We start from the raw sequence: 11,821 nt of genomic DNA on the forward strand, positions 1-11,821 counted from the left end.
CATAAATTTAGGGAGAAGTTAAGTGCAACTGAGCCGAGTGCATGAGGATCATATTGCACTGCAATCACAGTGCCTGCCCTGTCATTCTAGCCCAGCACGCTGTCTGCAGAGTTACTGAGCTGTGCTTCTGAGCCAAAACTTTCCCATTTGTTCACTATGCAGCACTACGGAACAGACAGCCTAAAATCAGCAGCACATTACAGCCAGTACGTGTGCTCTACACATATCTGGCAGTGGCACCCATGTCCCCTCTTTCTCATGTACCTGTCCCTGCAAGGCTGTCTCCAGGACCCCCCTGCCCGCGGACGGGGGAGGGGGATGGCGTGTCGCTCCTGGCTCCACCCCCTTTGTGATCCAAATCGTTCATTTTGATGATCCGGATGATTCGACTCACAAAAGAGATTCGGATCAAAGAGCCGAATCGTTCCACATCCGGACAACACTACGTGTTAGCCGTCACTACTTTTAGTTTTTCCCTTGAACAGTGGCAACATTAGGCTATACTGAGCTTAACTACACTGAACTGGCTACAAGCACTGCACAATGGTATATGACCTATAAGCAGGACCACACTATATGATGATAGCTGTTACCAAGCTAAATCTGTAAGCTTGTAATGCAGCCTTTGAACAAAGGTTACATAAAGCTACATTACAAGCGGAGTACAGGATGTATGATTTAATATAGCATCAGCCTGACTAGGGTATGACAGCACAGCAGTAGCCTTTTTAAATATGCCCCTTGTGGATTGGCTACAGTACAACCTGAAGGTATCAGTGTGGCTGTAATCAGTATATGCACTGCTAATGTGGTTGATTGGCTTTGTTGTGACAGTTGTTACAGTTTTAAGTTTGCCCCTTGTGGTGCGGGTAGATAAGGCTACATTAAAAGCTGCACGCAGGATTCATAGTTCAATATTGTACCTCCCTGTGTGCCTAAATGAAGTGCATTTTAATTAAATCTCATGGTTAAATAAGTAGTAGACAGAATACAGGGCCGGCCTTAGGTTTCACAGCGCCCTGAGCGAAACCTGATTTTTGTGCCCCCCTTCATCCTCTTCCCACATGCATATACACACACGCACGTATACACACACACAGGCCCATATGCAATTCCCCTTTTTCTCCTGAGATATCTCCTAGAACAGCGGTTCCCAACCTTTTTGACGTTGTGACACACAGTGCAGTTTCTAGGTTAAATTTCTCCCAGGGCGAGTTTCAAAAAATGCGCCCCCCCCCCTCCCCCATTACACATTCTTCATTCACAATCTGAACATAGATCAGGCACTAGGCAATGTGACTGTGGGTACATGTAAGAATGATGTGCAGGTACTCTGCAGGGCAATGAGATTCTTCCTCTATTACACATTCTTCATGCACAATCTGAACATGGATCAGGCCCTAGGCAATGTGACTGTGAGTACATGTAAGAATGATGTGCAGGTACTCTGCAGGAGAATGAGGAGATTCTTCCTCTATTACACATTCTTCATGCACAATCTGAACATGGATCAGGCCCTAGGCAATGTAACTGTGAGTACATGTAAGAGTGATGTGCAGGTACTCTGCAGGAGAATGAGGATTCTTCATGTACAATCTGAACCAGGTTTACAGGTGAAAGACATTAATCAATGTGCACATCAATTCTGCGGGGAGTGCATATGCAGAGTAGAGTACTACCGGGGGCATCACGGTGGCATTGTGGTTAGCTCTCTCGCCTTGCAGCACTGGGTCCCTGGTTCAAATCTCAGACAGGGCCTTATTTGTACAGAGTTTGTATATTCTTCCTGTGTCTGGGTGGGTTTCCTCTGGGCACTACAGTTTCCACCCATATCTCAAAAACATACAGATAAGTTAATTGGCTTCCTCCTAAAATTGTCCCCATACTACAATACAAACAGTTCACGATACATACATAGACAAAACTATGGCAGAGGTTAGATTGTGAGCTCCTCTGAGGACAGTCAGTGACATGACTATGCACTCTGTAAAGTGCTGCAGAAGATGTCACTGCTATATAAATACATAATAATAATAATAATATGGTAGGACATTAGACTATGACTATGGTAGGATTAGATTGTGATCTCCTCTGAGGACAGTCAGTGACCTGACTATGTACTCTGTACAGTGCTGCAGAAGATGTCACTGCTATATAAATACCCGAGGGATAAATAGGTCACGTGACGCAACTTCACTGGCGCATGTAAGAATATTTAACTCACGCGTTAACAATGACTCTGCCCCTATATGTGCCCATGCCAAAACGTTTAATTTTTTTTTTTTTCACCTCATGTATCCTTAAAAGTAAACATCAGGCGATAAAAAATAAAAAAAATATTACTTACCTGGGGCTTCCTCCAGTCCCCGGCAGCCTATGTGTCCCTTGCCACAGCTCCACTCCCGATGTCCCCTCCGTAGCGACCACCGACCTGACAATGTTGGCGGCTTCAGTGCCTGCACTCGTCCACATTGCTCGCGGTCATGCTCCCATAGCTGGGAGCATTCTGTGCAGGTGCATACTTTTGGAGCTGCGCACTTGTGCAGGCGCCACCGATGCTGAAAGGGGGGGGGGAACCCCAGGACACTGGCTGGGAGCAGAGCTGCGGCGAGGGACACATAGGCTGCCAGGGGCTGGAGGAAGCACCAGATAAATAGATCTATTTTTTTAAATGCCTGATGTTTCCTTTGCACCCATTTAAAAAAATTACAGCTCCTGTAAAATAATGACCCTTTTGTATTGCTCCCTCCCCCCATTTTGAATCCAAGTACCACAAAATTGCTCCATTGCCTCAGAAACCTCTCAGCCAGAGAACCCCATCACCCCCCGCCCCCCCCCCCCCCCACCACCCCTTCCCAGTATAGGTGGTGTATGGTATTTCAACTCTGGCTTGGGGGCCTGCCAGTCACAGTGCCATTGTGACCTGCACCTAGTGGGGCTCTCTGGCTGAGGGGGTGTTGGAGGACCTGCAAGTGTCACTTGAAGGGGGGGCTCTCTAGCTATGGGGGGGGGTTGTTGGCCTGTCAGAGCCACTGTCTGTAACCACCACTGAGTGGGGGTCTCTGGCTGAGGGGTCTCGGGTGGTAGTGCAGGTTACAAAGGCACTGATAGGCCAACATGCCTCCCATAGCTAGAGAGCCCCCCCCCCCCAAGTGGCACAGATCCTCCAACACCCCCTCAGCCAGAGAGACCCCCCCCCCCAAAAAAAAAGTAATTGTGGCAGCCACCCTAGACACCCCCTGCCACCTGACCCCCTCCCTCTCCTCTCCCCCGGGCGAATCAAAGGACAGAGCCAGTCAGGACAGCCCGAGCCCGGTGACAGCTGGCAGGTCACAAGTAGAGAGCATTCTACTTACTGTGACCACCAGCCGAAGAAGCGCCCATCCAGGGGGGAAAGCACACGCAGGGGTCGCCTGGCAGGGGAACACAGACTGACAGGCGTGCAGCGGGAAGAGAGCCAGGAGCCAGGAGAGACCCAGGAGTCATCGGCGCCGCGCTCAGACTGAACGCAGACATCAAGCGTCATCATCATGTGATGTACTTGACGTCACAACGGAGGTAGAAAGCCGCAGGACGCCCAGGAGGAGTGTGGGAACTGGAAGGACGGTGATCGCGCTGGCGTACTTTTGTTTGCCTGCAACGCGCATCACTGTCTCAGCATCTCTCCTCCTGCATGCGCCCCCCTTCCTCCACCTCCCAGGCTGCGCTCAGTGCGGTCGCCCGTCCCGCACGGTGCAAAAAACGGCCCTGGTGACACATCATGCCAAATGCTCAGATCTCTGTGACACGTCACGTATGTATAATAGAAAAAATGCTATTAACAACCATGAATGGATGTAAGGAGTGCATTATCCTGAATACACTTAAAATGAAGGCTAGAACCTTCAGGAATATTAATAAAAACAATCAGTGGGACAGTTATCCGCCTCCCCCCCTCCCCCCTACGTTTAGAATGATAGCACAGCACTGTCAATTTGCACCACACGTTATAGCCGCAGTGCGCTGCCCCCCCCCCCCCCCCCCAAACGCCCTCAGACTCAGTATAGGTAGGTAGCCAGGTATAGGTGCCCCCAGTATAGGATCTCATGTGTAGGTGCCCTCAATATCGGCTGCCAAGCATAGGTGCCCCCAGTATAGGAAGTCAGTTGAAAGTCTCCATCCCCCCATAGGTAGCCAGGCGTAGGTGCCTCTAGTATAGGTAGCCAGGTGTTGGAGCCCTCAGTAAAGGTAGCCAGCTATAGGTGCCCTCAGTATAGGAAATCAGGTGTAGGTGTCCTCAGTATAGGTAACCAGCTATAGGCGCCCCCTTGGAAGCCGGCGCCCTGAGCGACCGCTCCGGTCGCTCATATCAAAGGCCGGCTATGGCAGAATACAGCAATGTTTATTTTCCAATCGTTGTAAAGCTTTAATGAACAAATGCGGTAAAAGCCTAAAGAGTTGTTCCCGTAGATTGAGCAATTTATATAGCCGCAAATTACACCTGTTTCAGACACAAATCATGAGCCTCAGCAATTCATTTGTAGATGCTAGAAAGATGCATGGTCCCGCTGTTGTCGCCACTGCACACATAAAGCCTGGAAAGTGCAGCCAATATGCTAAACTTTAAAGCTGTGGAATGCCCTGATACAGACCTGTTGGTCCGACTGTCAACATGAGGGTAGATTGCGCATGTGAGATACCGCTAGTAATTAATTGGCATTTCTCCCCCTGCCCAGTGTCCAAATTATGCCCGTAATCTGAACGTGGATTGCACCCATTGTAGCAGCAAAACAAGTGTCTCACCTGCACTGGCTATGGATTGGGCAAGTAGTTTGCATTATGCTGTCGGTCACAGGCGTACCGCCATCGTTATTACGGTCACAGTCAGCGGGCAATATGGGACTCGTTACAGCCATTAAACTATACCCATGTTGCCTTGGATGGAGTAGATAAGACTTGACTCTTAAGTATATTATAGCCACTACCATTAGGCTAGAGATCACTGTGTCACTGGATTTAATGATTTACAGTTTGAGGCTTATTATAGCTTATACGCACCATAACCGCTATGTCTCTTCTACAACCGTTATATAGTGTCAATACCTAACGACAATATGATTGTAGCTACTGTCGCAGTGAAATTTAAGTTTACCGAAATCTGCGCCCATTTTAACTAGCGGCTATTTTAAATGTACGCCTCCAGTCAGCTGCAGCACCCCTCTGAAAGCTGGCATGCAAGTCACAGCCTATTACTGATTGAGCTCCCGTGGCCTGGAGCATTTTGCGCATGCACAGTAGCAATGTTTGCAGACTGTGCAAGCACAAAAGGCTCCCGTACACAGTAGCGGGCTCAGGAGGCCTGTGCCCATGCATACAGCTGACAGAAGGGGCTATAACTAACCAGAAGATAGTGGAATGATGGTGAGGGCATAGAAGGACTGCAGGGCACTGGAAGATGTCCCAGGTACTTTTTTTTCAGTTTATGTTAACTTTAATCTTTATCCCTCGGAACACTTTTTTTTTAAAGTCAGTAGTTTCTACTTGGAATTTTGTTTACAGAATCACTTTAAACATCTCTCTCCCAGTGTAACATACAACTGAATATAGTAACAGGTTATGTTTTTTCTTTACAACACATTAAAATATTTTTAACCATTTTCAGACAGCTTGGTGTTTTCTTCAAGTAGGCGATTTTTCAGCAATTGGGCTTTTGATTTAGGAACGAGAATCGCAGTGTGATCACTCCTGAAAAAGCTACATACAGTCCTCTTGCAATCACCACTTAATTGCAGCTCTGCAGTCAGTGTGAATGCTCCCATAGAAAGACACTGCACTAGTGTTTTGCTGTGACTTCTGCAATTTCTGTGCAATTGTCCCCCTGTCTGCATCATTCCTGGAACAGCAATCGTAGTGCAATCTCTACATAGAGTGCTTTTGCATCGCAATCTTAACACATGTGAGTGACATTGGGAGACACTGCACTAGCAATTTGCTGATAGCCGGTAATTGCGGTGCAATTGTCCCCCATTATGAAACAGCCCTTACTGTTACAGGTCACATTTGACACCTGGTCAGGGCCAGTTCTAGACTTTTTGCTGCCCAAGGCAAACTTATGAGGATGCCGCCCCCCATACATAGTAACAGTGCCCCCAGTACAGGTAGCCTGGAGGGGGTAGCAGCCAGGAAGGGGGAGCAGCAGGCACAGCGGTAGGGAGGGGGGTTGGGCCTCTCCCCCCTCACCTGGGGCTCCCCTGACCGTACTTCCCCTCCAGCTATTTTTCCTGCATTTAAGTCATTAGCACAGTGAGACGGCTTTTTCAAGTATTTTCTTGCATCCTGGTGGTGTAAAGGCATTTTATTTACAAGGTGTGAAATCAGAAGAAAATTTTAATTGGATAGGGGCCTCAATGCAAATGGCTCTTTAATGCATTTTTCACACATTCCCTGCGGGGAATCCTAATCCTTTATTAGGATTTATCTGGTAAATACCATTTATACCATACCATATATACCTGCATCACTCCCCTACCCCCCCCCCCCCCACACACACACACACACACAGTCACACACACACACACCTATGCAGAGTGGACATTGGAAGCATGTATCTGCTGCAGAGTATGCATTGTATGCATTGGAATGGAATCCATAACAGTATTTTCTTCCCTTGAGTCCAGCAGAAGTCCTCACATCTTCGCTGTAGCTTCAAATTCACTGCGAGAGCTCCATCCATGGCGTATTGTATTATGACCTCAGTAAAGCTCGTTCTAAAGGAAATAGTTTTTGATGGTCCCATTGATTGCTAAGGTAAGCATAGAAAAACTAACAGGGTCATTCCCCTCTGTACCCTTAAGAGGCAAGCAAACTAGAATTTATTTGTGAATTTTGTTCTCCATGTCCTCTTGTGAGCATTGACTTGGCTTGGTTTTCCACAGAATCTAATGCATGTGATAGCAGCTGTAAGTAACCTGGATTCAGTATTTGATAACTGGTTTTCATGTCTTGTAGGTGATGTACAGTATTTCCTCATCTTTTGATGCATGTGTGTTACAGGAAAGAATTGGCAGCGCTTCTAATCAGGATGAAACTGAAATTAAACCAATGCACACCTTGAATACAAAACAGATGCAAATTATGCACTAAACCTTAATCTAGATAAATTTAATGCCAACTGATATACATGGATGCAGCTAGCCATAAGTAAACGTACATTTTTGTACAAGAAGGCGATATTGGCAGCCCTTCGAAATGTAGGCTACACCAGAGTTGACCAGCTGCAAAGATGTGCAGAGCCCAAAACACAGGCAGATTGCACAAGTTCAAAACAGATGCTGCAAATGGAAGACGTTAGCTTCCCAAAACAGTTTGCGCGCAGTTTGTTCCTTACTAGACTCTTCCACGATGATGACGTGCCCTCATGGAAGAGGCCTAACCACCAGGGGTCTAGTCCTGGGAAAAGAAGTGAGTGGACTTACTTGGAGAACTCGAGGCGTGCCAAAAAATGGGCGTGTTCAAGCACACCGTGGGCGTGGTCATGGGTGGGGCCAAATATACATGACCTTAGCAGTGATGTAAAAGGTCTGCCGAGGAAGTTTGAGCTCTGCCGTAGTGTATCCCCCAAAAATAGATGTAATCTGACAGCATTTCACCAAAAAGACACATAATCTGGTAGAGGTTCCTCCAAAATACAGATAATATGGAAGTGGTTCCCCCAAAATAGACAATGCGGCAGCAGCAGTTCCATCAACATACACATAATTTGGAAGCAGTTCCCCAAAATACGCGAAACCTGGCAGCCGATCACCCAAAATACACGTAACACCCAAAGGACATATAATCTGGCAGTAGTGGTCCCCCAAACATACACAATCTGGCAGCAGTTCCCCAAAATACACGTAATCTGGCAGCAGCCGTTCCCCTAACATACACATAATCTGGCAGCTGTTCCCCAAAATACATAACAGCGGTTCCACAAAAATGCAGATAATCTGACAGCAGTTCCCCCAAAATAGGTACCCCCAGGTAGCCAGGTCTATAGGTGTCCCCAGTATAAGTAGCCATGAGTATAGTAGTCCCCAGTATATGTAGCCAGAGGTATAGTTGCCTAGTATATGTAGCCAGGGGGTATATGTCCCCAGTATAAGTAGCCAGTGGGATATGTCCCCAGTATATGTAGTCAGGGGTATATGTGCCCAGTATATATAGCCAGTGGGATATGTGCCCAGTATATGTAACCAGGGGTATATGTGCCCAGTATATGTAGCCAGTGGGATATGTGCCCAGTATATGTAACCAGGGGTATATGTGCCCAGTATATGTAGCCAGGGGTATATGTGCCCAGTATATGTAGGCAGGGGTATATGTGCCCAGTATATGTAGTCAGGGGTATATGTGTCCAGTATATGTAGTCAGGGGTATAGTAGTCCCCAGTATATGTAGCCAGGGGTATATGTGCCCAGTATATGTAGCCAGGGGTATATATGCCCAGTATATGTAGCCAGGGGTATATGTTCCCAGTATATGTAGGCATGGGGTATATGTGCCCAGTATATGTAGCCAGGGGTATGTATGCCCAGTATATGTAGCCAGGGGTATATGTGCCCAGTATATGTAGTCAGGGGGTATATGTGTCCAGTATATGTAGGCAGGGGTATATGTGCCCAGTATATGTAGGCAGGGGGTATATGTGCCCAGTATTTGTAGCCAGGGGTATATGTGCCCAGTATATGTAGTCAGGGGGTATATGTGTCCAGTATATGTAGGCAGGGATATATGTGCCCAGTATATATAGGCAGGGGTATATGTGCCCAGGTAGCCAGGTGTGCCCCCAGCAGGAGGGGAGCAGCGCAGAGAAGGAGAGCTGTGCGGACAGCGGGGATGGGCGGACATTTCCCCCCCCCCCCATCCCTCACCTTCGTGCTCCCCTTCCTGCCTCTCCCCTCCAGTGTTTTGAAGTGTCGGGCCCGGCGGCGAAAGTGGGCGGAGACTTACTGCATTCCAGTCGCAAGGGACGCTCTGCTCTGTGTGCGGCTAGTCTGGTCTTCTGGCCGCACACAGAGCAGAGCGTCCCTTGCGGCTGGAAGAAGGCGGAAAGTCTCCGCCCACTTTCGCCGCCGGGCCCGACACTTCAAAACACTGGAGGGGAGAGGCAGGAAGGGGAGCACGAAGGTGAGGGATGGGGGGAGATGTCCGCCCATCCCCGCTGTCCCCATAGCTCTCCTTCTCTGCTCTGCTCCCCTCCACACAAGCCAGGGTGAACGGCGTCCACGCTGAAGAAAAAGTGGGTGGACGCCGTTCACCCGCGTCCACGCAGGACTCGACCCCTGCTAACCACTGGCTAACAATTAAAACATAATGTGAAGCTGAGGCAGCTAGCCATAAATGGTCTAAACATTTTCTAAAGAACAGGAAAAAATTGGCAGCGCTCCTAATAAGGCTGCATATGAAATTAAACTAACAACTGTGCAGCGCCCCCCAGGGACTTAAAGAGACACTGAAGCGAGACTAAATCTTGCTTCAGCTCTCATATATAGCAGGGGCGCCGCTATCCCGCGGCTAAACTCGGGTCCCTTCACCCCCAACCCACCCCCCGCAAAAGATGGTCGGAAAGTTGGTCGTAGAAAATCTCTTCCTGGAGGCAGGGCTAACGGCTGCAGCCCTGCCTCCAGTCGCGTCTATCAGACGCGCATCGCCGCCTCTCCCCCGCCCCTCTCAGTGAAGGAAGACTGAGAGGGGCGGGGGAGAGGCGGAGATACGCGCTGACAGACGCACGTGGGGCAGGGCTGCGGCGGTCAGCCCTGCCCCAATGCGGAAGCGCTCCCCCGCATTACGGAGGGGGTTTGGGGGGACAGGGACCCCCGTTAAGCCGCGGGATAGCGGCGTTTTAGCAGGGGCACACATGCCCCTGCTATATATGAGGTCTGAAGCGAGATCTATTCTCGCTTCAGACTCTCTTTAAATACACTCCTTGAATACAAAACAGATGCAAATTATGCACTAAACACTAATCTAGATAAACTGAATGCAAACTGATACACATGGATGTAGCTAGCCATAAGTAGACTTACATTTTTGTACAATAGGAGATATTGGCAGTGCTTCTAAATGTAGGCTGCACCTGAGTTGACCAGCTGCAAAGATGTCAGAGCCCAAAACATGGGCAGATTGCACAAAATGCATTCAAAACAGATGCAGCAAATGGAGGACGGTAGCTTACAAAAACAGTTTGTGCGCAGATTGTACAGTACTAGAATCTTTCACGGCAATGACGAGCCCTAATAATGTGAACCTGAGACTGCTAGCCATAAATGTTCTACACATTTTCTAAAGAACAGGAAAAAATTGGCAGCACTCCAAATCAGGCTGCAGCTGAAATGAAACCAACAGAGGTGTGCAGCGCCCTCTGGGGACTTAAATACACACCTTGAATACACAATTTTTCCACTACATGTGTCGTCTGTATACTTCTAAACTGATGAAATAAATAATTGCATCTATCCTCCTACTCCTAACCCATAACCCACTATTTTATTTTGTGTTTAAGGAAAAGGAAATATAATACTTTAATGTCTCTGTGTAACGTTTGCGGAGTCCTTTCCGTGGTCAGCGCACAAGATGCGCGCTGACACATCGGAAATCCTCCACAGACGTGTAATTAGGAGAACCCAGGTTAGGTGCAATGCACCAGCAGAGGGCAATTCCCACCGGCAGATGGAGTCATGGAGTGCAGACGAGCACAGCCTCTGCATGGCCACAGATGCCAGATGGGAATTGTACAGATAAAGGCAAGGCAGGGCTGAACAGCCCTTAAAGAGAAAGAGCACAGGTACATGATGAATGTGTGTCCACCAATCTAGTCACCACCCAGCGACGGTAAACACACATCAGCAGAAATAAAGCAAGAACGCAATCGCAAAGAATGGCGATTGCCAACAGACACCAGACAGAGAAGGACAGAACACGAGAGTAGCAAAGGCACAGCAAACAACAATAAGAAGATAACGAAAATAACAAACACTTGCTAAACGCGAACACCGCACTCATTCGCAACAGCGAACGCGTTTACGGCGCGGTCTCCGCACGAAAAGCGCAACAGAGACAAGCACGCCACCCTGACTAACCAATGACAGACAAACACGAAATAGACTGAGACAGACAGAATGAACGCTTGCGAAAGCAAGCGATCAACACAGACAAACAGGATGCGTAGACGCTTGCTAATTGGTTGCCTCACACCAGGCAATAGCAGGCGTAAACACAGGACAAGACAGACAGACGAAAACAGGAATAAGGTAGATAGGATCCACCGCTCTTCCGCCAGAGCAAGTGAGATCCAAGTACAAGCAGGAACACAGATCAGAAGGATCCACAGCTGCTACCGCTAGAAGCTAGTGCGATCCAAGCAAGACAGACAGATGAGGTAGCCAGTAGCAACCGCTGCTCCAGCTTACACTCCAAGAATGCAGATCAGACGGATCCACAGCCGCTACCGCTAGAGGCTAGTGCGATCCAAACAAGACAGATGAACAGAAGGGGCTACCAGTAGCAACCTCTGCTCTGGTTAGCACCTCCAGACAGACAGAATGATTTCCTGTCGACCACCGCTGGCGACAGGACAATCGCAGCAGAGAGGCAACACAGACAAAACAGATAAGCAACCTAACTGCACTAGAGGAGCTGCCTAGTGCAGTCCCAAGAATTACTCTAAGATAACTTTAGCAAACAACAGGGCTGATACTCTAGGAGAGTTCATCAGAAGCAAACCATGAAGGATGACCAGCAAAGGATTCTGGGAGAACATGGCTTTTATACTGCCAGCCTTCAAAGGAGGCAGGTAGGCGAT

This window comes from Hyperolius riggenbachi, chromosome 1 (genome assembly GCF_040937935.1).
Source record: "Hyperolius riggenbachi isolate aHypRig1 chromosome 1, aHypRig1.pri, whole genome shotgun sequence".
Classification (NCBI taxonomy): Eukaryota; Metazoa; Chordata; class Amphibia; order Anura; family Hyperoliidae; genus Hyperolius; species Hyperolius riggenbachi.